We start from the raw sequence: 24,813 nt of genomic DNA, 5'->3' as shown, positions 1-24,813 counted from the left end.
TTAAAAAAAGGTGAGATAAATACTCCAATTTTCATAATTGCTAAAAAAAAATGCCCCCAATTGGGAGGAAATATATAGTTTTGTAAATAGGTTAAGGATGTTCAAAAGCAGAAGCAAACCTTTTTCACGCTGGGGAACTCTGAGCGAGCAGGAGCTGTGTACTGAGCACCGGTCTTCCCTATTGCGGGAGATGTCGACAGTTTCATTAGGACAGGAGAAACCAAAATAGATTAACATAAAAAAACCCGAAAGACTCAGTGAATTCATAGATTGTAGGAAACCCACGGTAGTCAGCCTATTCTGTATTTGTCAGTAATTAATAGAAAAGTTCAATGACAAAGTAAATAGTTTTGATTACGTAAAATTCTAGATTTCTGCTTAATAAAAGAGACTCATAGTTGTATTTCCTTATTTCTATATTTAGCACATTTGGGCTTACTCATATCATTTGTCAGAGGCTGGTGGAGTTCAGCGTTCCATTCTGTAATTCTCTCCACATTTATTTTGTGTGTTGATTTATCATTTTCTTAGCTCACTTTACTCATTGTTACTTGATTTTTTCCACCCATTTATTTTAAATTTTAATTATGAAATATTTTAGCTACTAAAGAACATACATCGACGCGATGGCATCATTTAAAGAAGAAAATAGAGCCAGCAGCAGTGTGCTCCCTCCCCTCTATAAGGCAGAGCCCGTTGTCAGGACTTCGACATTTTTGCTCATCATTTCTTGGCTTTAAAACATTTATGTACTGTTGTTCATCGCTTAATGATGGAGATACATCCTGAGAACTGCATCGTTAGGTGATTTCGTTGTTGTGCGAACATCACAGAGTGTGCTTACACAACCCTAGAGGGTACAGCCTGCTACACACCTAGGCCACAAGGTACCGATTTCATGGGACCACCGTCCTGTGTGCGGTCTGTCGTTGCCCGAGACGTCATCATGCCGCGCGTGGCTGTACGTGTTCCTCAACAATACGATTTTAGCTTTATATATGGTTGAACTTTGTGTAGGTGGAATCATACTGTATGTTTTACTTTATGATTTGTTTTTAAACAAAACTATTTTGGAGAATGATTCCTGTTCAGGCATGTAGCTGTGATTGACTATTTTCCTTGGTTTTTAGTAATCCACCTTTTGAATTTTCATAACGCATTCGTTTCCCTGTGCATGGCCATGTGGCTTGTTTTCCGATGTTGCTACCCTCAGACATAGTGTTGTGAACATTCTCTTGTGTGCTGTCTGGTGCACGCGTACATGGGTCTGTCAGGGTCCCAGTGCCTCGTGGTGTCAGACCATCTCGTGTTGGCCGGTCTGGTGAAACTGAATCTCACTGTGCTTATTCTAGATTGCCAGGAAACTTGAGCATCTTGTTCTGCGCATTTATATCTTCTAATATTAAGTACGTTTTTCTGTTCAGTTGTTTGTTTTATTTTCTTATTGATTTATAGAATTGATGTGTATGTGTGTATGTGTGTGTCTGTGTGCATGTGTATTTCCTTCCAGCAGCTGGATACAAAGCCGTTGTTAGATATCTATGTTGCTTTTTACAGATGTTGCTGTCTTTCACTCTGTGGTCTCTCTTGATGAACACTACTTCTTAATTTTAATGTTGTATTTATTAATCTGTTATTGTTATTGCTTTCTATATTCTAGGGAAATTTTAGCCGTTAACTTGTTTTGTTTTTCCTTTTAGTTTTTAATTTTGCTATAATTTCAGACTTGCAGAAAAGTGAGAATCCTACAAAGAATTACTGTGTACATTTATTTATACAAATTTTTTTTTTCAGAACCACTTGGAAGTTAGTGGTTGAGATGATGTCCTTCCGCTCACCTAATCCAGTGTGCATCACCTGTAAACAGGGGCAGCCTGTCACCTGCACTTGGCACAGTGATCAAAATCAGAAAACTACCACTGACACACAGGTGTTAGCTCATCCTAGGCTTTATTCGTGTTTTGCCAATGGTCCTGATGATGTCCTGTCTCTCAAGAGAAATGCCGAGTCCTACGTGGCATTCAGACCTCATGTCCCCAGGTCTCCTTTCCTCTGGAGCAGCGTGTGTTTCGTGACATGAACATTTTGGAAGAGTGCAGGGCAGCTGTTGTGTAAGATGTCCTTCACTTTGGGGTTCTCTGAGATTCCTCCTGACTGGGTTCAAGTGACGCCTCTTGGGCTGGAGTCCACAGCAGTGGTGCTGTGTTCTCAGTGCCTCATGTCCAGTGGTCCGGATGTCTACCTGGCTCATTTCTGGGGATGCTGACTCTGACCCCTTGGGAAGGTGGTGCTGCTGGCTTCTCCACTACAGAGTGACTAGTCTTCCCTTTGTAATTCAGAAGGATCTCGGGGGAAATTCTCTGGGACTGTGCTGACACCCCGTTACTCTCCAAGTACTGACCCCCAGTTTCTGCCTCCGTTGGTGGTTCTTGCCTGAATCTGTCATGGTGATGCTGGTAGCTGTGGAGATGTTCTAGTCCTGTCATTCTTACTCCTTTAAGTAGTTGACTTTCTCCTGTAAAGAACTTGCCTTTCTTCCTTATTTGCTTATTTGTTTATTTACGTTTGTTTGGACTCATGGACTATTTTATTAACTGAGTTATATTCCTTTGTTATCATCGTCCATTTTAGTGCCCAAATTGTCCTGGTTTGGCTGCTGGGCACCCCTTCATGCTGGCTCCTCTGGACATCTGAGCCCTCTTTACTTTCTGATCCAGTAAGATGGTCTGGTCTCTCCTGGCGCTTCCCCTGCCCCAGCCCTGGAGCCAGCGGTTTCTCCAAGGAAGCCAGGTGTCTTTGCAGGGACTGGTACTTAGAAAGCACGTTCTGTGAGCTGCACACGCTCATAGCTGCTAGGCCATTCCAGCAGACAGAGCTGGACGTCCAGGGAATGGATGTCTGTGCACACCCCACCACCCCACATACACACCCTATCCAGATCTGTTTCCATATACATACACATAAACTCTGTGAGCTCACACCTGTACTTCCAATGGCAGTCCAGCCTCACAGTGGCTGCTAACGACCCTTTCTCTTTTCCGTGGTTGTTACTCTCTGCTCTAACAATGCGAAACTCAGCTCCCGGCCTCCATCATCTATTTATTTATTTGTTCAATCCCAGAATGCTCAGAAGGAAATTGTTAATCTGTGCCTCTGTGAAAAGACACCCACTAACTGGAGTTCACCCTTTGTTTGGGGCGTATGGTCCTAATATAGTCCAGATACTGTGTCCCAGAGCTAATTTGGGTGGTTCTCACCCCTGCCCTGCCCCACGCCAGTGTGGTTGTTATTGGCTTGAAAGGTTGTTGGGTTCATTTGTTTCTATTTGTATTTCATTTTAGAGGGCCTTTTTCTTTTTCTTTTTTTTTTTTGCCCTCCACATACCTTTTGATTTTATTTATTTTCAGTTTTTGAGTATATAAAACATGCACGCGGTTCCTAAAGCTAGAACTGCAGGAGAAATTAGACTCAGAGGAGTGGTGTCCCTCCACTGTCCCCGCCCCCAGCCCCGCCCTTGCCCTTCTGAGTTGCCTTCTGCGAGAATGAGCAGATCCAGGTACTGATCTCGCCTTCTTTCTTGCACAAGAGGAACGCCATCCTGCGGGTAGCTCTTATGCACTTGGCTCTTGCCACCTCAGATCACATCTTGGGAACCCCTCTCATCCCTCCCAGAGCTCTTCCTCGCTCTCTCCGACAGTCACATGTGCTGTGACTTACGCAGCCTCTCTCCTCGTCTGGACGTCTAGGTGGATCCCAGCATTTACCCTGGAGAAGGGTGCTCCGTGGATAACCTTGTGCCGACTCGCCTTCCCGACGTTGGAGTTGTGTCCTCAGACTTCATTTACACAAGAGATTTCCATCAGAGATGAACAGATAGATAATTTTGTTAGATTTTGCCAAATATTCCTGCATGAAGCTTGTACCAATTTGCATTCCCCCTGGCAGCGTACGAGCGTGCCTGTTCCCACGCGGTTTGGAGAGCAGAGGCTATTACATTTTTGCCCATCTGATAGATAAGAAACGGAATCTCAGTGTTTGGGTCTTTTTCTCTCTTTATGCCTTTGGCCCATTTTTCTGTCTGGATTTTGGTCTTTGTTCCTAAAGTTTTTAAGAGTTCTTTATACATGAGGGATATTAGCTTTTATCTGTGAGATACATTGTAAGTCATTTCTCCCAGTTTGTCAGCTGTTTTTTGAATTCTTTTGCCACATGCCCCCCCACCCATGTTTCAAACTTTTCCGTTTATTTCCTTTTTCTTTTTTAACTGCGTCTGGATTTTGAGTCGTGTTAGAAAGTCTCCTTCTCCCCCAGTCCATGCTTCCTTCTGGTGCTTGTGTGCTTTCCTTCCCTACAGTCAGGTCCCTGATCCATGTGGGGTTTACTCTCATGTATGTGTTAGGTTTGGGTCTAATTTTACCTTTTCCCAAGCGAGTACCCAGTTGTCCTGGCACCATCGATTCCACAGCCCCTCCTTGGCCCAGTGATTATCCTGCAGCGGAGTTCTGCGTGCTTCGGGTCTGTTTCTGGACACCCTGGTCTGTCTGCCTGGTTATGTGCCAGTCCTTCACGGTCTTAAACACAGGGGCTTCCTAGGGTGTCTTAATGTCTGGCCGGGCCCTTTGCTTTTCTTTCTGAATGCTTTTGTAGCCCTCATGCATTTGACTCAGTGTCTCTCCCGTTGTCTTCCTTTCCTCCTGGGACTCTGCCTGGACGTGGTTGGCGTACCTCCCTCTGCCCTGCAATCCTCCAGCCTCCTGTACTGTCATCCCCTTGTCTTTCTGTGCTGCCTTCTAGATTATTTCCTCAGTGCCATTTTACTGTTCGCCGATTCTTTCGCCAGCTCTAAGTGATTATTTAACGCCTTCATTTAGTTTTAAATTTTAATTCTTAGAGTTTTTATTTCTACAAGTTCTATATGGATCATTTTCAAATGTGCCTGATGATTTTTGATGTTAGTAATAATAACCAACACATTAAATCTCAGTTTACCCCTTACCTGTTCCGCTGGGGAAGGTTTCGGCTGTTACAGTCACCCTTTGGCAGGTGAGAAGCTGAGGTACAGAGGGGTTAAGGGACTTAGGGTTGTGCAACTGCTGAGTGCCGGTCCTGGATAGTCGCTTGCTCCCCTGGGACCCTTGGATGACTCTGTTTCTTTGAGCCGTTGTGGAGATGTCTTTGGTGGTCAGATCAGATTTTCCTGTAATCCTTGGGAGTTTCTCCTGCTTTGTGATTTCCATTGTGACTTCATGCCCTTATAACGTTCTATGGACATTCTTTTGGGGTTGACAGTGTGCTCCTACAGGGAGGATGCGTGTCTCTTTCTGCCTAGTGCTGGCCAGAAACACGAGTGGGGACCCCGGGATGCACGTAGGTGTTGGTTGGGTCTCAGGGTCATCTGGATTCCTCCCCAGACCACTGCAGGGTGACCTCTGGTTACGGATTTCAGGGCAGCCTTCTTTCTGGATTTGCCCCCTCCAAGCCAGCATCAAGCCCCGGCATGAGTGCGTCCTTCATCAGGGCTGTTTCCCGGCTTCCTCTCCGGGGGCAGCCACAGTCCACTCCCCTCCTGCCCAGGCCCCCAGCTTGGTCTCCTGGCCCAGGTGGCCTTTGACAGTGACCCAGCAAGCTGCAGCCAAGGCAGGCAGCCTCAGGACAGGCTCCATGTCCTTTCCTCTCTGATTCACCCTCCCATGAGAGTTCCTGCCTTCTGAGGGGGTTCCTTACTCTCCTGTCAGCCCAGCTGTGCATGTGGAAGGTCTTAAAAACTCACCTGCCACACTGCCAGACACAGAGGCCTCTCCCACTCCTCGTTCTGTCCCCAACGCCGTAAGTTGGCTTTCTTCTGAGGGCACTTATTTTCACAAGAAACAAACTTTGTATGTAATGTCAGGCAGAGAGCCTGGAGCATCTGGGGGTACGAGGATGCTGGGGGCCTGACCAGCCGTGTTGGCTAAGTGATGTGGAAAACTGCAATGATTTCTACCTGCCCTTGGCCTCTCGAGAGCCTGTGAAGGGTCCAGACTGTTATGTCAGAGCTCTGTGCCAACAGCCATGCCCCGCCAGGGAGAGCATCCTGCGGTGAGCTGTGCAGCCCAATTTGGTCTAGTCCCGATCTCTGTATCTTGAGAGAGAACATTTCCTCGTGGGATCATCCCTCGGGCTCTGCTGTAAGCCCCTTACTTGTACGCCGCTAAAATTAGCCTCTGGCTGCTGCAGGGACATTTACATCAGCTGGTTTTGTCAAGTGCTTTTGTTGCTTTTCATTAGGAGTATATTTAAAAATGTGAAATGAATTCAAGCAGGAGCCAGACTCTGCTGCTAGCACATCTGTGTGTTGGTGAGAGGAAGAAATGAGGGCTAGATAAGGGGGCGGAGCTTCCGACCCCCCTCTTCCTGTTGCCAGCGACCTCTTCACGGTCCCAGGCACAGAGGTCAAGGCTGAGCGAGGGAACTTCTTACCACCAGCTCCTCTTCTAGCCCCCAGCCCTCGAGCACCCCCGTCTGATGGTCTAGCCACCTGCAAACATCTTCCAGGAGCTGTAGAATTTCATTCCATAGATGAAGAAGACAAGAAGGAACCTGGTTTCCCCAAGGTCACCTGCTCGTGCCAGCCCCGGGCCTTGGGCCAAGGGCCGGGCCTTCTGCTGGGGCCCTCTCTGCATGTTGCCAGGCTGTGTCCGCAGGGACAGAGCAGATGGACGGTCACCTGATTTCTGTCATCCGTGCTGCAGGACGGAGTGGAGAGCTGTGCCTCGAAGGACCGGCACAGAAAAATTAACTGCACATCCTTGGACGTGCTGGCCAAAACGCCACGGTCCTTGTTCCAGACGCTGTTTTCCGTTTTCATGGAAGGCAATATGAAAGTTTTAATTTAGTTGGACACGTAAAGAATGAATTTGGCTTTCCTCTGCAGTAGTTGAGTTGTTCATTTTTCTTAACAAAACTGTAAATAACAGTCAAGTGTTTGCTTTAGAATGGAGGACAATAGGGGAGATTTTTACTCCTGGATTTACTGTCTGGCTTTGGCCTTCTTTCAAGTAATTGAGGAAGAAAGGGCAACATGTGAAAGCCGGCCTGCGTGCGTGCGTGCGTGTGTGCCTGCTTGCGCTTTTATTTTTGACCCTGTGGTGACCAGAGGTAGAGATGTACGTTATGTGCTGCATTCCACGCAGGGTGTGACAGCCTGGGGTGGTGGGCTTTCGTGGCTGTCTCATGGACTGTTTAGGGGAGGGATGACGGTGTCTCCTAGCTGTGTAATGCGTCCTTGGAACCCAGGGCAGAGGTCATAGCAATGGCACTGAGGTCACTTAGTTATGAGGGAGCAATTGCTGGGGCTCTGGCGAATGTTCCCCCAGCACCACGCCGCTCTGCTCCACAAGCTCACCTGGCCAGGTCTGGTGTCCAGTCCTTGGCCTGGGTGGCACCCCTGCTTGGACTCCCTCAAGGTGACAGTGCGTTAGGCCAGCAGTGAGCACTTGCTGGCATCTGGGCTTGCTTACGGTGACGCTTTTATCTTATTGCTGAGATCCCTCAAGTCTACACTGGGAATATCTGGTTGTGGTTTTCGTGACTTCGGACTTGCATGAAGACTTTTATTGAACAGGCTTCTCGGTCTCCCCCCACGTTACTTTAGAGCTTGAGGGACCTGTGGACTCTTTGCTCTGGGGGACTTATGAAGTAATCCTTTCTGAGCTCTTTGTTCTCGGGGGAGGCCCAGAGCCTCCCGAGGGACATAGCCAGCCTGGCTGGAGTCCCCCGCAGCATCACCCTGGGGAGAAGTGGCCGCGTTGTCATCTACGGTGCTGTTAGAAATTCTCGCATGGGAATTTGTGTAAAAATGTAGTTTAAAATATGCTTTTTAGCCTTTACTTAAAACAGAAACATGAAGTTCTATAAGAAACTGAGTTTCCTGTGTGTGATTTTATGGGAAGCAGACTGTCCTCTCCCGTCGTGTTCTACTCTGCAACTTACCTGTGAAATCCAGGTCAGGGGCTTCCATTCCTATGAGGTCCTCAGTATTCACTGTTGTTTCATGTCTTCGGTCTGTCATTTTCACCTTGCTGGTAATGCTCAGGCCTTTCCATTTCCCGGATGTTCAGAAAGAAATGCTAGGTGTCATGTGTCTGTGGATCGAGACAGCTGACGCTAGCTAAGAACACTTCAGCCTGCTGTTTGCAGAGCACGTGGCAAATGCTGCCCTGTGTAACGGACCACATTGGCTGTCTTGAGGCTGTGCTGCATCGCTGGTGCCAAACATTGCAACATCGTGCAAAACAAGTGTGCCAGTGACCCTGGGCATCTTGACTCGCGTGCCATGAAGGCTGCTGAGTGCGAGAGTGGACATGCTGGGTGCCCAGGGGTGAGGAGAGCTCTGGATGGGGCTGCATGTTGGGAAGCTCGGCCATGAGGCTGCCGAGGGGGTCTCCCCACTCTGTGAGATTCTGTCTTCTTTGTAAACTAGAACTGACACCCTTGACCTGCAGAAGAAACTCTGAACCAGACAGTCTGTCCCATGCCTGTGTGGCTGTTTTAAAATGTTGGCAAACAGCGTTGGCACCTGTTGGAGATGATGGTGGGGTTGGTTTGCAGGGCGACCTGATCAGGATTCATCCTCTCTCACTGGCTGATTGAGTAAAGTGTAGTGGGGAATGCCAGTGACTGTCCCCTTTGCCCTGAGGCCCCAAGGGCTGCCTAGCGGCCCTGCCCAGGCTCAGCTTCCTGGTGAGAGGCAGCTGGCAAGGAGTGAAGGTGCAGGTCTGACCCCAGTGGTGCCAGTGGGCACCTTCCTTGGGGACCTTCCCATAGGCTCAGGCCGCAGCTCTTGTCGAGAGTTCTCAAACAAGGCTTGGGCACCGGGGGGCCTGGAGCAGGCACTGGTTTATTCTTTCTCTACTTTTATAGGAGATGCACCCCTGCCCCAGGGGAGGAGAGCCTGGTCCTGGTTAGGAGTACCAGTGGCAAGCCCCTTCCTTGGGGGTCTTCCACATTGGGGCTGGGGTGTCTGGTGGTGGAATTGGGGATGCGTAGGCCCAGGAGCCACCACACTTGATTTTGAATGCCAGAGAAGAAGCGAGATGGGGCAGAGGGCAGGCAGACCACTGCTTTAGGCAGACCTGGGACGTTTGGTGGCGCTGGACCCCAAGGCTCCCATGCTGCCTCATGTCCGCCTTTCTGAAGGGTCTCCCGTTTCTGGGAGCTGCCCTGGGGACTCTGCAGCCAGTCCTCCTTGCTGCTTATGCAGGTGCAGGTTTGGCCTCCATCCTGGGCAACCCCCAGAGCCTGAACTTCTACTGAATTCAGATGACAGATGTGAACCTGAAGGAGGCAGGAGTGGAAGGGAAGGGCGTGTCTGCAGTCTGCGCACATTGATATGCAGACACTGCCCCGGGAGAGGGAACTGGGACGTCCTGGTCAGCGGGGAGAGAAGGGGGAGTTGAGGCCCGTGGGAAGCCCGGGAGAGGGAGCTGGCCGGGAAGGGCTGGACCTGCTGTCCCGGCAGGGTTTGCTGTTCTGTCGCATCCGCCATCCCTGTTAGGACTGTGGGGCTGGATCGGTCTTCCCACTCTGTGGTTCAGTCACAAGTTTGCGGTTGATCCTAACGCTCAAACCAGCGCTCCATGCCCTCCAGGCCCGCACACCTCTGTGGAGACCCTGCTTGTGAGGGGCAGAGGGTCAGTTTATTCGGGGGCTTTCTTGTCTCAGTCTGACTGCCCCTCGACGGAAAGCTCCATGAGAGCAGGGCCAGCACGTAGTCGGTGCACGGTAATGTTCGAGTGGTTTCGAGTGAAACTGCAAGTACGTGAAAAGCTCTGCCAGGGTCAGCCAGCCGTGGGCGTCCGCCGAACGTCGAAAGGCATTTCTCAGCCTGTGGCTGCACGCTGGGGTAATCTTCAGGTGTCAGGTCACAGAGGTGCCATTAAAGCATTTCGTCTAGGGGCTTTTTTAGGGAAAAGTGTGTTTTTCAGTGGCCCTGCTTTGCCTACGGCGACCCTGGCCTGGCCTCCGCTGCTGGAGCATATCGACTCTTCTTGGCTGCTCGCCTTGCCCTGGCCGTAACCAGATCGACACAGTAAGCAAAGGGCAGCACGACTGTCCACAGCAAGGACCCCAGAGTAGGAAAATGGCCATATATTTACAGAACATTTTCCGGAAGCCCCTCACCTGTTAGCTGGGGACATGGCCGTCACCGCAGAGGGCGCCCTGACATCTTCCACAGCCATCCTGCTCTCTGAACCTCTTGCTCACAGGCGTGTTTTCCGTCTGCTCCGTGGTGTTGGGGTCTAGCTCCTAGCTATGCTTTGGGGGCCTCTGTTGCTCATCCCCTTTGGTGACCCTTTGCCCTCTAGGGGGCAGAGGGCCAGCCCTGCCTATGAGGGGCTGGCTGCCTGTGCTGTTTCCTCTGCCTGAAGTTCTGGCCCGCTCTGCCTGTGGGCCTCAAGGTCCTGCCATTCCTCAGCCAGGCCTTCCCGCAGCCCCAGCCTGAGGTTCCCCAGGGGACACTGCCCTCTCTTACAGCCAAACTGTGCCATGGCGTGTGGAAGGTTGCACTTGAAATAGCTCTTCCCCAACAAGCACACACGGTCTCTGGTGTAGTGAGGAGGCGAAATCCAAAATCATTACACACAGTGTTGTCCTTCCGACTGTGCGGAGGCCTCGACCAGCCTGGGGGAGATGAGAAACACGAGGAGCCCTGGGGCTTCCCCCCACGACTGGGACCTGCCAGCCCCCAGCCCCTGCTCCTCGGGTTTTCTCCCAATCAAGTCAGCCTTGCTGCTCCTGTGCGTTAATAAGAAAGTTTTCAGTTCTCACTTCCCCGTGGGCGTAGGGGTTCACCTGGCGGCAGAGCGATGGCCCTGGACCCCTCAGCCAACGACACTTTGCTGGCTGCGTGGTATGATTTCTGCCCTGCAGGGAGCCCTTAGCAGCCTTGCTGTCAGATGAGCGCCTCCCCCGTGGAGGCTGATTCTTCGTGACCGAACTCACGGGCTGCTCCAGGCGACTCTGGAGAAACTCCGTGTCCCTGGCACCCTTGTGCCAGATGCTGGCCACCAGGCCTGCCCTGGCCACCCTCCCCCGTGCTCTGGTGGGTTGAGATGGCAGATGGCAGCCCTGGAGGGGCGCATTCTCTAGATGGGCTCCTCGCTTCCACGCTGGACATTGCGACACTGAGAGCTTGAAGTGTGCGGTGGCATTGACAGTAATCCTCACAACCTCCCAAGTAAGCCGAGGGGAGGGTGGAACATTTGCTTCTAGATAAGGCTCCAGAGCTTCTAGAACATTCGCTCCAATGTTCTCCCTCCGTGTGCCATGAAGTCCTGCTTCTGCCCTGGGTTGGTCCCACCCGTCTCCTCGCTGGCAGGGGCTCCTGGCCTTTTCTCACTCGATCTCCATGGTCCACTGTGCAGCCACCTTCCTGTACATCTTCGAGGCTGAGGCCTCTTTCCAGGTGCAGGAAAATTAAGTTCAGGCCACAGATGACTTCTACTTTGCCCACTTTGAATGTGGAAGAGAGGAAGAAGTTAGGAACGGACCTCAGTCCAAATCAAAGCCTCCGAGCAGGCGTGGTCTCGCTTCTGGCTCCGAGGGCGTCAGCTGGGAGTGCTGAGTTTAGCTTGGAATGGTGCAGCTTCCGCACTAATACAGATTTGGTGAACTCTCGTGAGCCCGAGTATAAACAGCCTTCTGGGGCGTTCTCTGGACATCTTGAGCCGAAAGTCTTGTGGCGACCCCGCGTATCATCTGCTTGTTATGTAATGTGACAACATGGGTATGAAATAGAAACCAGATGTCGGGGCGGAGCGAGGCATTCTTCATCAGCGAGCGCCGGGAGGGCGCGACGTGAGCGCTCTCCTCTGTTGCGGGCTGAGCCCCGGCAGGACCGGCTTCCGAGGGGCTCCTGGGATCTCAGCAAAAGCCTTGGCTGAAGGTAAAGTCCACGTTCAGTGTGATTAACTCTTTTTTAAGCAACTCGTAAAGGATTTCCCAGCTCTGTTATGTAACTGCAGAGCGTTGTTCTGAGGAACCTGGTGACTTGCTACCTAGAGTCAACTTAGGACGTATAAACTCAGTGAGTGGGGGAACAGTGGCATTGTGCCACCTCCGCTGGCCTCGATGCATTCTGGAGGGGTTTGGGTTCAAGACTGAAGGGGATCGGAGTGTCGGCTGGTGAGGGGCTTGACCGCATGGCAGGGAGTGGACCTGAGGCCACATGCAGAGGTCCGTGGGGAGAGACGGCTGCTGGCAGACGGAACTCTTGGTGTAGAGGGGGACTCAGTTACCCAGCTGCCAATGCTAGAGGTCTGTGGGGCCAGCCCTGCGTCTGGCTGCAGGGTTGCGCTCGATCTCCCTGGAACCCTGAGGCCCTGGTCCCCCACTCTACATGGACTCTCCCATGAACACGGCCCTTTGCCCTTTTGAAATATGCAAAACTAACTCACCTACATCAGAAGTATGGGGCCTCACTTGCTGGGAGCCATGGACGGCTGAGGATGCTGGTTGCGTATTTTACTTTTGTGTAAACACCAAAAATATCTCCGTTATTGTTATTTTCCATTGGTGCTGATCTTCCAGAGAGATCTGCAGATGCCTCCTTTGTTCAGAAGACCCTCTGGAAACAGAAACCTAGGAATCTTGGCCATGGTGCTCACTCCTGAGTCGCCGTGAAACCTCATAGAAGTGTGAAATTCTTATTAGGAAAATCCGTGCTCAGTGCCACTCAAGTTAGACTGTCATTCTGTGTCACCAGCCCAGGGAGGCAGAACCAGGTCTGTGGCTAGTCCCAAGGGTAATGGCCTTCCCCTCCGGGAGTCTCACTCTGTCATCTATAAAACGATGGCTAGTATTTATGGAGTGCTTTCTGGGGGCTAGGCCCCGTGCTAAGTGTGTGAATGAAATTTCTTACATAATCCTCAAAACACACCTGTAAAAGTAGGTCCTTTTATGACCCCCATTTCACAGAGGAGGAAACTGAGGCACAGAGAGGGTGGATGCCTTGTGCAGGGTCTCAGGGTTAGGGGCTGCGGCTGGGATCAGCCCTGGCAGGGCTGCAGGAGCAGGGCTGTCTTGCTTCTCTCAGCCCACGCTTGTGTGGCCTTCCTTTCTGGCTGGACAAGGGGCCTTCCTTGGGCCTTTGCTGCTGGGCCTGTGTGTTTAGTTTGTGTGTGAACATCAGAAGCGAGAGGCAGAGATCCTGATGTTGACAAAACATGATGCTGTAGAGACCAGCGTGCGGCCATTCCTGAATCCACGGAGCTGGGAAGAAAATGTACAACTCTCGAACGGCCTGACTCCGTTTTGCTGGTTCTAAATGAGAACTTGAAAAAAATCCCCCCCGACAGTTTGGCAGGCCCAGTGTGGCTGTTAGAACATTATCTGAGTAGGTGGAGCTTCTCCTGATCATTCTCTGGAGCCACAGCGGTCCTCGGACTGTTTAGATGGCCGTGTTCAGAACCCGCAGCAAGTCCTGGGAGGTTTGGGGAGCAGCAGCGCCAGTTTCTGGGGCAGTGTGAGAGCGGCTCGAGGATGTGGAGGACACGGCCTCCTGACCGCTCAGCCCAGGACCTCTGGCCACCCAGCCCTCCGGGGGTCCAGGCACCTGCCCCGCAAAACCCCTCCTGTCCCAGGTCCCAGCAGGGGCCGCCGGTGTTACTGGGAGGCCGCTGTCATGTCTTCAGGCTCTGTGGTGCTTTGTTTCTAAATATAACCCCTTCTTCGTGTTTCTAAAAACAACTCATGTTTCCCTGAGGGTCCTGGGTGCAGCCCCCGGCCTGGCCAAGGATGGCCACTGGGGCATGGAGCCCACTCCGGTTCCTGAGCTTTGCGCCCGGGGCTCTTCTCTTCCTTCATGCCAGGTTTCCAGACCCTTCCAGGCCCCTGAGGCCAAAAGAAAGCAAAGTGCACGGGGGCACAGCCTGGAAAGGATCATTCTGACAGCTCAGCCCTTGAAGGGCTCACTGGAGTGTTTGAGGCCAGAAGATGAACTGGAGGAGAATGCACATTGTCACTCCCTGGCCTGTGGCCCCTGTGACTCCTGCTGCTCCCCAATCCTGCCAAGCTTGGGTACGGAGCTCCCTGGGGAGATGGGGACAGGAGGCTCAGGCCCTCCCCATGAACCCCCAAACATCCCTATGCATCTCAGCAGCCCCTTCCAGAGGGTTCTCTCACTGAAAGTCCCCACCAGGCATGGGGCTTGGTGGGAAATGAGGCTGGGGTTACCTGGTTGTCATCTGGAGCATCTAGGGTGGAGTGGGGTCCTGCCTTTGCCCCCCATCTCACCCCCTTATCACCATTTAAAACCAGGCAGGCACTGGGGCTAGGCTGTGCTGTGCCCGAGGGCCTTGGTCCTGCCGTCAGCTGGGTGGAGCCAGGGGTACAGGAAGGACACTTGGGGAGCTGGGGACCTTGCCCCAGGCATCTGGCCCTGCTGTTGAGCAGGCATCCAATGGTTTAAATGAAGAACACATTTTCCAACTTACGTTTTGCGTGGTGATTGTGAAGGCCTGGAACCGGAGTGTGGTCAGTGTGGCGCTGACCTGATGACTAAGACAAGGTCTGCTGTGGGACCCAGATGCGTGTTCACACAGGCTCGCTTGGCCTCGGATCAGGTATTAGTCAAACACTACCAGCCCCCAGTGGGTGACATTTAGTGAACAGGCCTGGCTGGGATGGCCTCTGAGATCCTTGTGTCCGTCAGGAAGTCTGTGTCCTTGGTTGCAGTCACTGACCTCTGACCTGGGTCAGTGGCTCACATCCCACCAATGGGCCTTGGCAGTCACTGCAGGAGCTGAACTTTTCCTGCCTTCTAAGTGTATGAAGAGATGGGAATGATAGGAAAACAAGGGGAAATCAGGGATGTGATCAGAAAAGTGACTTCCTGGGGAGGAGCTGGGTCCTTATAAACCCAGAGCCCTCATCAGTTCCTAGAAGCAAGACTGACCACAGGTGGCAGTATTCTCTGAGACCTTGAATCATTAAATAATTATGTAAATATAATGATTCTCACCTACTAAGCCAGGCAGTCTAGAACGCTAGCAATAATTTCAGCGAGGGGGGAGTCACCATAACATTGAGTTTACCCACAATACTTCGTTAATCAGATACTGGTGACTTGGTGTTTCTCTGTTTTTGCTGCCTGCGTGGTCGTCCTGAATGCTGCTTGGATTCTTGGCCTGTGAGGGCAGTGACAGCTGTGTCCCCAAAGGTGTCTAGGTAACGGACGTCGGAAAAGTGTTTGCTAACTTTAGATTCATCTATACAAATTTAAACATGTGCACACGTCTGTGTGTGTGTGCGTGTGTAAATATATTTAAACTTGAAATACAAGTTTCATTGGTCCATTCGTCTAGGGATGGCCAGACTTTAGTAACTAAACAAAACTAAGCTGCACATATGCAAATAATTTGAACATGATTGAAAACCAAACTGAGTTCTCATTTATTCTGCCTACAAATGTGGAAACTTCTAGAACTTATTTTGGCATTTTCTTTTGAAAATAGTTCATGCAGAAATAGTGTTATATATACAAAAATAGAAAAAAAGAAAAAGAAAAATGAGAAAGCCTCTTGCCCCTTTTCGGGCCCTGGCAGAGTGGCTTCTACAAAGAAAGGGGGAGAAGCTGGGCCATCCTGCCACCAGCTCCTCGTGCCTGGGGAGGACGCCACCAGCGTTCGCATGCTGCCATGGCATGGCTTCAGGGAGACCCAGGCTCCCCAGTGAAGGAGGTATAGACGCATAGAGCGTCACTGAACTGCACTCAGCAAAGCTGTCTGGGCAGAAGGAATGAAGAATGTTCCTGCCATTGCCCGGGAAATGTAATGAGGATGAAGGTTTGCCAACCAGACTCTCGACATTAGCTACCGGTAGACCTGCCACCACTTAGAGAAACCTACAGACACCAACACGCAAGAAAACTGATCACTTGGTTATTGTAATTACAGTTAGAAAACACAGCAAAAAAAATTCACATGAGTGTGGCTATATTCGTGTTATTCAAATTAATTTATTGCCTCTACTTAAATTGAAAAAACTCTTAATGAGCCTTCAGCATGTGCCAGCACTGCGATGGGTGTGTTTGCCCCACACGAGGGTTTTGCTAAGAAGACAGCCTGCTGTACAGGCCACTGCCTCCTGACACACCCCAGGCCAGCTGGAGGAAAGTGCTGGACGTTCCCGAGTAACGGGAAGGGATGACGTCTGGACTGTGTGGACCTCACCGTTTGCCATTTGCTGGGCTGTGTGGGTCACCACGAAGATCTTGGCTCTAAACTATTTGCGTTTTCATATGGTTTTCTTTTTGCTAACTTTAGAAAATCACGTGTGGAGTCTTGTTCCTGCTTGGGACGTACGCACTGGGTCGTTCCTAATCCCTATTAAATAGATGGGGAGACAGACAGTTACCCTCAGTGTCCACAGGCATAGGGAACAGCACAGTGGTTGGGCTTCTAACGGGATGCAGTGGTGTTTACCGAGCCCGGCAACAGGGAACATCGTCAGCTGTGTAAAACTTTTCCTCAGGCCCAGATCCCCTTTTAAAACAGCACGCCTTTTGAAGGAGCAAGAAGTTTAAACAGACTTGAACAATTTATTTTGCACACTGAGTTCTTAGTGTGTTTTCCTGTATGTTACGTTCTTCCAGCTGAGCCTCACGGGAGCCCTGAGAATTAAGTGGGGCCTGGCGTGTTAATCTGCTTTTTCAAATTATTAATAATGGAAGTGACACCGAGCCGTCACCGAGTATCGTTTCATGCTCCTGACTCGCCCAGTGTTTACATGGCTTATGTCATTTGATCCTCGCAGCGGCAGATACTAAAAATTCTTGGAGCAGGTACTGGGTTTGCTGACTCCTGCCGAAGCTCACGTGGATAAGGGCTTTCCAGCTCTGGCTTTGCACATTTGCTGCATTTAGCCCATTTTGCATATGAGGAACAGACCCAGAGAGGTTAGGCAATTTGTCTGAGGTCAACTGTCATCACTGGGGAAGCTGGGGGTGGGCCACAGGCGGTCTGGTTCCAGAGCTCGGCTGGCAGCCTTGCAGGGTGTACTCAGCGAGGGGAGGGGCTGAGGTGGGAGAGGGTAGGAAGGATCCGGGAGGCCGATGGATACAGAGGCACACGTCAGGAGCTGGGACCTCGGTGCTGAACATTGACGGGAACACCAGGGGAAGGGGACCTTGGGAGTTGAATAAGTTCCAGGGTCCCCAACAGAAACTCTTGTGCCCGGGCCTTCCCAGAGGTGTGGGTGACCGCAGGGCCCTGCCACGGATGCAGAAGACACAGTTGCCAAAGGTCCTTTTTAAGAATGGGGAACGAGGGCTCTGGTTGCCGCAGGTTGCAGTTTACAAATGAGCTATTTTTACAGATACATAGGCAGCGCAGGGCTGACTTGAATTTTTCACTTGATTAGCAAATCACTGAGGCAACCACTCAACTGGTTGGTTTCCTCAACTGTGAGCTAAAAAAAAAGAGGCTGAAAACGTTATGATGACAAGAGGATTTCAAGAAGAGAACAAAGCAAAGCAGCTGTAGTGAGAAAATAAGTGGAAAAGCAAACGGGTGGGCGGCTGCTCATCCACCATCACGGCTGCCCTCACACCCCGGGGTCTCAAACCCTCAGGGCCACGCCAGAGACGTTTGGAAATGATTGCAAAAGGATGAAGAATATTTCCCTTTACAACTGACGGACAGGTCTTGATGAAGAGAGGAAGTGAAATTTCAAGCAGGCACCAGAGAAAGACAAAAACAAGTACGTTTGAGTAGATAAAAAGCAAGAAACATTTATTTCAAGTCATCAAGCCCTGGGGGCTGCCAAGGAGCCCCGCCCCTCAGATCCCCCGATGCCTGTCGTGGCTCTGTCTTCTCACCAAGCCAGAGAGGCTGGTCCTCCAGGGCCGGGCGTCCATACACCAAGGTGGCCTCCAGGTGCCCACTCAGGACAGGGAGGCGATACTGTCTCCATCCCCTCCCTGACTTGGGCTCCTTCCTCTCTGTCGTGCTCGGGAGTACTAGTTTTCATGTCCCAGACAGCAAGGACCCTCTGATGGGGAGGAGTCCTACCACAGAGGGACTTCAGGGGAGAGTAAGGGGGCTTGCTATCTTAAGAGTGAACGATTTTCACATGGTTTTCTTGATGGACAGCTCGTTTAAAACACCTCCCATGCCTGTGGCTGCTGCTCTCAGGCCCAGAGGGAAGCAGAGGAGGGCGCTCGTCTCTTGGGGAGGGGGGGGTGCCTGGAGCCAGGGTTTGGCAGCTGGGCCATCTCTACCACATGTCCCTGGGGTGCTTGGTTCCCTCCACTGCATAGCTAGCAAAGAGACAGGACTGGTTGAGAAGTTTGGAGCACGTGGGGTCCTCTCCAGGGTGAGAAGCTGTTCTTTCCTGATGTGCTAGGTATCTGTGAGGTACATCAAGGAGAGCTGCGTTTTTCGAGAACCTAGATTCCCTGGAGAGACCTCCACTCTTTGCCTCCATTTCCCAGTGGGGCGAGCCTTAGGGGTAGTCCTGTGTGATTGGTCTTAATTTGACCAATTTGCTGGCACTTGCACCTTGCGCTGACTCTCAAGCAGACCCACCCAGAGGTCCCTGGAAACTTCTGAGTCGTGGCTCCTTTGGCCGACATAGGTGTCTGGGTTTTGCCACCGCCTGCCCGTTCACTGTGAAAGCTCGACACACTCCTCTGGAGAATACTGTTTTCCACCCAGAACAGAGTCCTTATTTTTTCAAAGTGAGGCCTGCAGGAGTTAGAGCTTCTTCTCTGTCGGCAGAGAGCTGTGGCATTAGGGGTTTTCTAGTCCATCTGGTGAGCTGTCTGTATCATCAGACGTCGCTGACTGCACTGATCCCTCTTTCCATGGCTATGGAATCAGTTATTCCTGACTCCACAGTGATGACGTGCTAGCAGAGGACTCGAGGCCTCCTTTGTGTATTTTTTTTTTAAGAAGAAAAAGCTGAGTAGCTTCGGTCTTAGGCATAATCTCTTCAACGGTAGTGAGCAACCAGGCTTCCGACGGAGAAACAAACCGCGGTCAGAGATTCCGTCCAGCAACCACAAGTGCAGGAGCACTGTAGCGTTGATTACATCTGCCTCCTACATTTTTCATAAACAAATGAATAAAGCATCAGCAGGATTGAAAATGTGGCCCAATGTGGAAGGCCCAGCTTGGCATCGTTAGCTGTTGGCCTGCTGCTCTTGTCTGAGACTCGTGGTTACTTTAAGAGCAGATAGAGGACAGTTACATTTGGGCCAAACAGGCAGGAGGAACATTCCACAGGAGTGAGAACCTCACGAACTGTAAAAATACACCACAAAACCTGTTATCATTTCCGATAGTGGCTGGAATGGGAGGCAGGCTTTTCAGAACGAGAGCACAGCGAGAGAGGAGGTGCTCTCCTTTCCAGAGGGTGCCTCTGTCTGGTAAGTGAAGGAGGTGGGAGCCAGGCATCTCCCATAAGGGGCTCCCGTGGAAAGGCGTAGTTCCCCATCGGGGCTGAGGGAAGAAATAGGAGCAGACGTGGCGGAATAGGCACTGCCAGGGCATGGAGAAGGGTCAGAGCTTCCTTTCTCAGCTCTTCTGGTCCCCGAATGGGGAAAAGCAGAGAGCAAATGGCCCTTGCCCCAAGGGAGGGCTCTCACATGGCCCTGTGGAGACTGGTGCCCCTGCAGCCCTGCGGGAACAACGTGGATATGGATGGATAGAATGAGTAAAATGGGCTTCTTGCTTTTTCCTTCTCCCTCATTTCTTCCCACCGTCAAGCAATATGCAGTCATGGAAAAGGAGAGAGGAGGAAAAGAGCAGTCTGGAAAAACTCTGTAAGAACTGGTGAGGGGAAAGCTGGGCGTTTTTACAACTCCCTGGGGTTCACTGGGAACCGAAGGTGTGCTGTTTCCACTTCTGTACTTCACTCCCATTCGGCAGGAAAACTCAATCCAGCTTAATCCACATTTATAGAACAGAGTCAAGTACGTTTGGGAGGGTTTTCCCCCCCTGCTCGCTTGGAGGAAGAGGGAAAGACGCTGGAAACAAAGGCAGCCTTATAAAGAAGAGACGTCCTTGGTCCTCTAATCTAGAACTTTCTGTGAGGATGGAGATGACCTATAGCTGCACTGACAAATTTGGTAGCCACAGCCACGTGTGGCTGGAGAGCACTTCAGATGTGGCTACGACGACTGGGGAACTGAATTTTAAATTTCATTTAATTTTAATTAATTTTAATTTAAGTAGCCACACGTGGCTGTGGCTACCTACAGCGCAGCTCTAAGGAGGCTCTAGACTGAGGGCTCGAGGATCCATTCTTTATTCAGTTATTTGAAAATAGAAGGTTTAATCCTTCTGAATTTCCCAGGTGGGATCAAAAAGAGAAGTGGTCGTGTTGGAGTAGGGATATTGGAGCAGTGAGTGGCCTGGGCAGCGTCAGTCCTGCTGAATTTTTGGTTCTTCTCAAGGCTGTTTGGAAGATGGCATGAGGGATGTCCTGAGATACAGAGACGGACGCACTGACTGTTCTAGGCAGGGTGCATTTGGTCGAAGGAACAGACCTTCCCTGAGTGGCACGAGAAAAAGGGGTGCATTGATGGAATTCAGGAGGAATGCATGGAACACAACTGCAGAGGTCCTCGGGCAAGATCATCCACTCTTCTCTGTCTTTCTCTTTCTCCCCACCCGCCACCCCCCGCCCTGTGTTGGTCTCCTCCCCCTCTCCATCTGCTCTGTCCTCAGCTGTGTCCCTGCAGGCTCTCGGCCAGAGTCCTGTCGCTGGTTTGGCTTGTCTGGTGTGTCCCTCTCATGTTACACGCCCCGGGAGCAGGCGGCTTGAGCAGGGCGGGGAAGCTGGACATGCAGGCAAACGGACGTCCAGATGGGCTGTACTCAGTTTAGGGTCTGTGAAGTCACTCACTGGGAGTCAACCAGTGTAGACGGAGCTCGCTCCTCGATTCCACCCCTGACTCTTCTCACTCAGGGGATTCTATTCCGTTGCTGTGGATACTGTTGAAAATTACTTAGCCAGTAAGTAAATGTTGGTCACTAGCCTGTTAAACATCAATACGAATAAATGCACATAGCTGCCCTCGAATCGCACACGCTTGATAAAGGGCACCCCGCCAGGGCGCGCTCACCTCTTCTTGCTTCTGCCTCCGAGCACCGTTGCTGCACCAGGGAACCCGGAGCATCTGTCTGGGATTATGCCACGCAAGTGTTTCGCTTGAATTGTTCAGATAAATTACAGTGCCTTTGTCCTGGCCATCGCGCCACGTCGTGCCCGTCTGACATAGCTTTGCTTGGTAGTAGCCTTTCTGCTGTTAAAAGAAAAATTTTTGATCATTGATGTGTTGACTTTTGGGGACTATTCATGGTGGCCGGCTGCCACTCACTCCCAAGGTTTAAATATTTGACAAAGAAGGGGTGTTTGCTGACACAGTACATTTTTGAGCGAATAATATTATTCATTGTAGGACACAGTTAAGTCTAGGAGAGGTTCTTAGTAATTAGATGAAAATAATTCTGAAGTGTTGTGATTTATTGAGGTCTTTGCCATGTGCAGCCCCTGTAGGTGAACTGTGAGGATTTCCACCTTGGTGGGTTCTGGGTAAGTGGCTCTAACGTGGTTTCGGGGCTTTGTCAACGTAGCGGATGTTGCTGTTGATCCTTGACGTGCTGTTCATTGGGATTTAGAGGAGGCAGAGTTTACAGTGAGGATGTGGGGAGAGGGGCCGCTGCCCCCCAGGGTGGTTGTGTAGGTAAATGAGGAATCTCCCGTAAAGTGCTTGCAACTTGGGAGACTTGTGAGCTGGAGTGACGATGGTGACAAAGGGATCGCGACAGCGAGGGTCACTGGACCCTAGAGTTATGTGCAGTGCGTGCACATGAACTTAGATGCCCCATGTCTCCCCTGAGATGCAAGGGCTGCGGTGCGTATGGGTCCCTACTATGAGTCAGGTTCTGGAAGCATCTTGTCTCATCCCCCTCTGATGCCTAGGTGGCCTGCTGGTCTCAGAGAAGCCACAGCTTGTCCAGGGGACCAGCCAAATCAGTCTCGCAGCCTGGCTTGGAGCCAGGTCTGCCTGCTTCCGGAATGCCCAGACATTCCCCTACTGAGCTCCGAGCTCGCTTTCACCCCAGCATTTGATTAGGAGAATTATTTGGTGTTTCTTATATATGTTTTGGTCCACTGGTTGTTTTATTGTGTGAATATATTGTGTGTGCATTCGTCCCTTGTGGTTTCAGCAAACTTCCAGACCCACGATGCACGGGTATCTCTTCTGGTCTTTGCTTAGTCTCTGGCTTTTCTTCGCACCCTCTCGTCCACATTGGTGATGGCGGTGGCAGGGTAGCGGCATGCAGCAGCAGCGGTCATGATGTTGGACTTGGGCAGCTGTGGGACGGGCCTGTCGCTCCGTCATCGGAAGAATCCTATTTACCTTTCTGTTTTGAAAATTAGCTGTCACTCACTAGGTCTCCATTTTCTCACAGTTTCTCGAAGTTCTGGAGTGGTGAACACAGTCTTCCTAAGGTTCTGCTCATGTTTGTGGTCTCTGAGGTGGCGCAGCCTGAGCAGGCCTGTCCCCAGCCTGTGTCTGCAAGGTCTTGGACGACAGTGACTGGTGGCTCTGTGGGGAAGGTCTGTGTGATGTTCGTGTGGCCTGACACCCACAGGGCCTCCTTAGCTGATGACAGATGGGGCTAACAGTGAGCGAACTCAGGCAAGGTGACATTCTCACACGTGTTTATCAGGTAGGTTTCTCTTACGGGTGGGGAAGCTGCAGCACAGCGATGTGGCCACTGGGCTGTCATGTGGGCGGTATCTGAAACAACAGCAGTGAACCAAACACAGGCATAAAGGCAGAGCCTTCGCATGGATGTCAGGTCGTGGTCCTGCTGTGCCCTGTGCCGTGGAAGAGGTGCTGGGTGCCGTGTGGGCTCTGGGGTTTTCTGTCTGCAGAGCTGGGGAGGGGTTCTGCTTCCAGTCTGAGCTGCTGCTCACCAGCTGGTGACCTTAGGCTGGTGACTTAACCTCTACGTGTCTCCACTTCTTCCCCGTAAGGTGAGATCATGTGACACCGCTCTGCTAGGGTGTCTGTGAAGAAGCAGTGGGAGAAGACACTGGGAGGGGGCACTGAGCACGCCGCCGTGGCCGTGGCCGTGGCCCACAGGCGTGGCTGCCCTTCTTTGTCCTCCCCCGAGTGTTTTCTGGGTCCCTTCTTAGTGCAGAGAGAGTGTGCCTTCCTTTTGGGGGCACCCAGACCCAGCAGAGGCGACAAGGGGGGTTTGCAGAAATATGGTTACCAGGCAGACAGTGTCCTGCCTGAGGGATGACTCCGTGGGGTCAGGCAAGGTTGGGGCTGGCTCTCAGGCTGTCCTTGCTCACACGGTGCCTCCTGATATCTTGTTTGAAGTGGCTGCTGTATCACGGTGGCCATTTCTTTTTTTAACTCTAAAGAGGATGCAGAATACTTTGAACAAAAATTCTAGTTAGAGAAAAATTGGGGCTGACACCTGGAATGATTACACTTGTCCCTGGGCTGCTAAGAGCAGGTGCAGAGGGGTCGCAGTTGGTGAAGAAAATGCCAGCGGGTCCACGGCCCTGGGTGGTTTTCATTTTTAAGGGGTATGTGTGTGTGTGTGTGTGTGTGTGTGTGGTTTTTAAATAAAACTTGGGAAGAGCTGTGCTCCTGCTTCTCCTGGGAAGTCCCCATGGGAGACTCTCTGGCTGCTGCTGTTGCCGAGGCCTGGCGCTGGTCGCCGTGCCCTTTGCTGCCGGGCCACTTCTCCTGTGCCTGTGGTTCCTGAGCCACAAGTGAACCTGGGCAGAGTGGAATGCTGAGCGGGGACGGTGGGCTCTCCCCCAGCGGCAGCGTGGGGCACTGCGTAGAGGGATGGGGAAGAGAATCGCCATTGCTTCCGAAGGGAGCCCTGCAGTGTGATAGTGACCCCACAGACTGAAGGTGAGCAGACCCCCGGTGTGCGACTCCACCCTCAAGCCCCTAACTGTACTGATGTACAAACTGTGTTTTCCTTTGTGCTTTGTGTTAAAGTTTGCTGCTGGTTCTGTTACCCTTGGTCACTTTTTCAGAGAGGTTCCAATTAGGAAGTAGACAAGAACAGCTCCTTAATCATCATGTGGTGACCAGGAGCAGAAATGGAAGTGTGCGTGTTTTGGATGCATCGGCGGGGGTGTCCCCCTCCCCGAGGAGGCAGGGCAGTGCGGGCTCCCCTGGGCAGGGCGGCCATGGCACCTGCCGCAGCCTCCAGGCGGGTGTGCTATGTGGCCTGGGGTCTGGCCAGAAGTAGCAGGTGATAGCTGGGGCAGAGGATCTGCCTTCTCTTGAGAAAAACATGATGCTGTGAAAGGAGACCCCATGGGCTTCTTCAGGGCTCACACCAAGCTCTGGGTCCCCTGAGCACCAGTGCCCAGCTCATGTCTTGCATGAGGCTCTTTTGTGGCTTGCCGGCTGGCCGGTCAGCAGCACCAGACACAGCTTTCCTGGGTCAGCGTGGGGTTCCTCTCTGCAGTGCAGTCGACTTCAGAGTCCCACCCTCTGAGCAGGCCACCATGTTGATGGAGCTACAGATGCCCCTCACCCCCATTTCGGAGGTTTGTGCGAGCGCCTGCACCTCAGGGAGGTTTGAGGCCACAGGAGCTTCCTCGCTTGCTCATCCTGGTCCCTGTTTCTGGCAGATCGTCCGCAAAGTGTCTCAGTCAGGCTTCTGAGGCTGGGAGGGAACCCTGGCCCCAAGGGCCTTCCGATGCTTCCATCCTGGCTTCTAAGAGGGCCTGCCCAGGTCCCTGACAGTGTCTGGGGTGAGGGCGCAGACCAGCCCT

At 51.6% G+C, this 24,813-nt stretch overlaps 1 protein-coding gene across 10 annotated transcripts in view; it reads left to right on the top strand.

The window, feature by feature from the left end:
• Positions 1 to 24,813, top strand: part of HDAC4 (histone deacetylase 4) — a 327,295-nt gene that overhangs the window by 71,760 nt on the left and 230,722 nt on the right. For 3 of the 10 annotated variants that reach the window (XM_070269644.1, XM_070269645.1, XM_023642727.2), the window contains exon 1: positions 11,794 to 11,926. The exons of the other annotated variants lie outside the window; for them this stretch is intronic. The gene's annotated coding sequence lies outside the window, so the exon portion shown is untranslated. Of the gene's footprint in view, positions 1 to 11,793; positions 11,927 to 24,813 lie in introns of those variants that run through there. 10 annotated transcript variants of the gene reach the window in all.

This window comes from Equus caballus, chromosome 6 (genome assembly GCF_041296265.1).
Source record: "Equus caballus isolate H_3958 breed thoroughbred chromosome 6, TB-T2T, whole genome shotgun sequence".
Taxonomy (NCBI): domain Eukaryota; kingdom Metazoa; phylum Chordata; class Mammalia; order Perissodactyla; family Equidae; genus Equus; species Equus caballus.
Note: the sequence above shows the minus strand (reverse complement) of the source record. Positions and strands in the feature narration are given on the sequence as shown.